Below are 3,853 nucleotides of genomic sequence, written 5' to 3'. Positions count from 1 at the left end.
AGAATGGGAAATAATTTATGAGACATCTGTACTATCTGACATGCTTTGTTAATCGCAGTGCATCTAGAAAGGGTTATTTAGAAGTCACGGTACATAGTGTGGCTGTGTAATAAAAGGACAGATTTACTAGCTTTGTGGAATTTAAAACCAAATTTGGTTGTAAGAGCAGTAATGAAGGATTTTGTAAGCCACATTAAGTACTCACTGTTAAAATGACTGTGTAGGTTGAAATCATGGAAACCAATCTCAATAAGCAATGAGGGTTTTGCTCTTGTTCAGGCTTGTCTCCAACTCCTGAGCTCAAGCAATCCATCTTTGTGGACCTCCCAGAGTGTTAAGATTCCGAGCGTGAGACACTGCGCCCAGCAGACAACACAAGTTTCAAGAAATTACAAAAGTTGAAACATTACTGGATATTTTGCCTAACAATATAATTACATATTATATTATTAATAAAAATATATAACCAAACTTAATTGGAAAATAACCAATTGGTGGATGAAGAAAACACAATAGAAATCGGAGAGGATTTTGAACTGAATACATATTAAAGCACAGAATATCTAACTTAATGGGATGAATCTAAAACAGTGCTATGAAAAAATTGTAAGTACAAACATATTTAAAAATGTTATAGGTAAATATTAACATTAAGATATCATCTTTAAAATCTGAAGAAAGAAGAAAGGCAGACCAACATATGATAAAAAATACCATGTATTTTTTTTAAAAAGCATATCCTGTATCACTCTATTTGTATAAAGTTCTAGAACTTGTAAAACTAATACAGAGTGGACATAAAGTTTGTGTAAAATAGTTAAACTATTTTACACAAACTTTATGTCCACCCTGTATATGGAAGTCAGAATACGTTCACCTCTGTGGGAGAGGTAGTAAAACATAGATTGAGGGAACATGAGAGAGGACTCTACAGTGGTGACAACGTTATATATTTTGACTGAGATATTGATTATATGAGTGAATAGATTGGCAAAAAGTTAATGAACTGACCAATTCCCTATCAAAGTATTGAGATCTGTATATTTTCTTTTGTTTTTTGAGATGGGTCTTGCTATATTGCCCAGGCTGGTCTTGAACTCTGATCTCCAGTGATCCTCCTGCCTCAGCCTCCCTAGTGCCTGGGATTGCAGGTGCACACCATCTGTGTATTTTCTATATGTGTCTGTATCTTAATTAGAGAAAATGAACATGATCAATTATAATGAAAGGCATTGTTTATAAATATGTGTTTACATATTCAAAGCAAAATACCAGAGACTATGCTTATCCTTACTAATTTGGATGTATTCTGATTTTATTTTTAACTATCTATTTTATTTTATATTAAATACAATCAGTTATAAATTTTTGTATTGATTTTCCGTTGTGTGTAGGTGAGCTTTGGGGTCACCAGCTTTCCTGCCCCCGCAGGTGCCTCATGCTCCCTTGGTGGCGCTGAAGTGCCAGGGCAACAAGCGACATGTCCTTGGGCCTCCTCGCTGCCGACTTCCCCGGCTGGAAGCGCCACATCTCGGAGGAGCTGAGGTGCCGGGACTGACTGCAGAGGCAGGCATTTGAGGAAATCATCCTGCAGTATAACAAGCTACTGGAAAAGTCAGACCTTCATTCAGTGCCCAGAAACTACAAGCTGAAAAGCATGACCCAAACAGGTGTAAGATAAGTCCCGGACATGATGGCACCAGGAATGACAGTTGGCTACAAGAAATGGCCCAGCTGAGGATTAAACACCAAGAAGAATTGGCTGAATTACACAAGAAACGTGGAGGGTTAGCTCAGTTGGTGATTGACCTGAAAAACCAAAGGCAGCAGAAAGTCAGGGAGATGCAGGTGAATGAAGCAAAAATCGCAGAATGTTTGCAGACTATTTCTGACCTGGAGACACAGTGCCTGGGGCTGCAGCAGTAAGCTTCAGGACCTGAAGGATGAATATGATGCCCTGCAGACCACTTTTACTGCCTTGGAGGAGAAACTAAGGAAAACAACCGAAGAGAATCAGGAGCTGGTCACCAGGTGGATGGCCGAGGAAGCCCAGGAAGCCCAGCGTTGAACGCAGAGAACGAGAAGGACTCCAGGCCGCGGCAAGCCTGGCTGCAGAAAGAGCTCGCAGAAGCTCTACCAGTTGAATAGGATGATGACATCAAAGTCATTGTGAATGAAACCTCCGATCACACTCAGGAGACCTCGCCCGTGGGAGCCATCAGCAGAGCAGCCACGAGACACTCTGTCCCCCAGGATAACGTGGATACTCACTAAGGTCCTGGTAAAGAAGTGAGGGTGCCGACTACTGCGCTGTGTGACTTTGCTGCACATGATGGGAAGTTCAGTCCAGGGTCCCAGGTACACCACAGAGGGCACAGACTGGAGGGTTAAGCTTTGGGAAGTGTTCTGAGATGAATGTGAATTCAAGGGTTCCCTATCTGGCAGTAAAGCAGGAATTACAAGCATTGAGTTTGATAGTGCTGGGTCTTACCTCTTGGCGGCTTCAAATGACTTTGCAAGTCGAATCTGGACTGTGGATGGTTATCGATTACGGCACATGCTCACGGGACACAGCGGGAAAGTGCTCTCTGTTAAGTTCTTGCTGGACAACGCCCGGATTGTCTCAGGAAGTCACGACCGGACTCTCAAAGTCTGGGATCTACGCAGCAAAGTCTGTGTAAAGACAGTGTTCGTGGGATCCAGCTGCAGTGATATTGTCTGCACAGAGCAGTGTGTAATGATAAGAAAATTCTTTTCTGGGTCATTTTATCGGAGAGTATAGTCCGAGAGATGGAGCTGTTGGGAAAGATTACTTCCCTGGACTTGAACCCAGAAAGGACTGAGCTCCTAAGCTGCTCCCGGGATGTCCTGCTAAAAGTTATTGATCTTCGAACGAATGATGTCAAGCAGACGTTCAGTGCACCTGGGTTCAAGTGCGGCTTTGATTGGACCAGGGTTGTCTTCAGCCCTGAGGGCAGTTATGTGGCATCAGGTTCAACTGAAGGCTCCCTCTGCATCTGCAGTGTGCTCACAGGGAGAGTGGAGAGAGTCTTTCACAGCAGCACAGCTCCTCCATCAACCTGTGACCTGGTCGCCCTCTGGCTCACATGTCATCAGTGTAGACAAAGGATCCAAAGCTGTGCTGTGGGCACAGTATTGACAGGGCTCTCCAGGCCGAGGAACCTCAGCACCCTCCTCTGGAGAACTGCATGGACTCTGCAGCTGTGTCCTGGTGGGCAGTGTGCCGGGCATAGCTTTAACTTCTCAGAGAAATTGAGCCCTGGGGCTCAGTGGCCTCCTTTGGACGGGATTCCTGAGGATTTGACTAAGGTCTCTGTTGGCCTGAAAGAATAACACTGAACAACTCTGACACTGAGTCCCTTAGCAGAGGTTTGGGCTGCTGGCTCGCATGGGAAACACTACTAGCTCTGACCTCCACACCTCACTAGGGGGGCACAGGGCCCCCGGGTCTCCTCTCTGGACAGCAGTGCCAAAAACACCCCACACGTCCAGTGTTGGTTCCCTGTGCTCTCTCCTGTCCTTCCAAAGTTGGTTCTGGCCTAGTGCATGTCCTGACACCTTGGGGCCATTTGCCCAGCATTAGATTAATGGAAACTCCAATGCAGGGCCTGTCCTGGCTCTGGGGGACTGCGGCCCTCGCCGCTAGGCTGCGGTGTTATTACAGGGCTCTTGTTCGGAACGCACCTTGTTCCTACTGTGGTTCCCCTCTGTCTCTTCAACTCTTCAGACTTCTGCCCCACCCCCCACCAATTCTACATATTTATTTCTTAGGCAAGAAATAAATCGCAGTTTTTTTTTTTTTTTGAGAGGAGAGGAAGTATGACAACCTTTG

The 3,853-nt window shown here is 45.0% G+C and overlaps 1 pseudogene; it reads left to right on the top strand.

Annotated features, from left to right (window-relative positions):
* The first annotated feature begins 1,480 nt into the window (after positions 1-1,480).
* Positions 1,481-3,160, top strand: LOC128566763 (autophagy-related protein 16-1-like; annotated as a pseudogene).
* The last annotated feature ends 693 nt before the right edge of the window (positions 3,161-3,853 follow it).

The sequence above is a fragment of the Nycticebus coucang genome, chromosome 15, assembly GCF_027406575.1.
Source record: "Nycticebus coucang isolate mNycCou1 chromosome 15, mNycCou1.pri, whole genome shotgun sequence".
Classification (NCBI taxonomy): Eukaryota; Metazoa; Chordata; class Mammalia; order Primates; family Lorisidae; genus Nycticebus; species Nycticebus coucang.
This window is presented reverse-complemented; position numbering and strand designations above follow the sequence as displayed.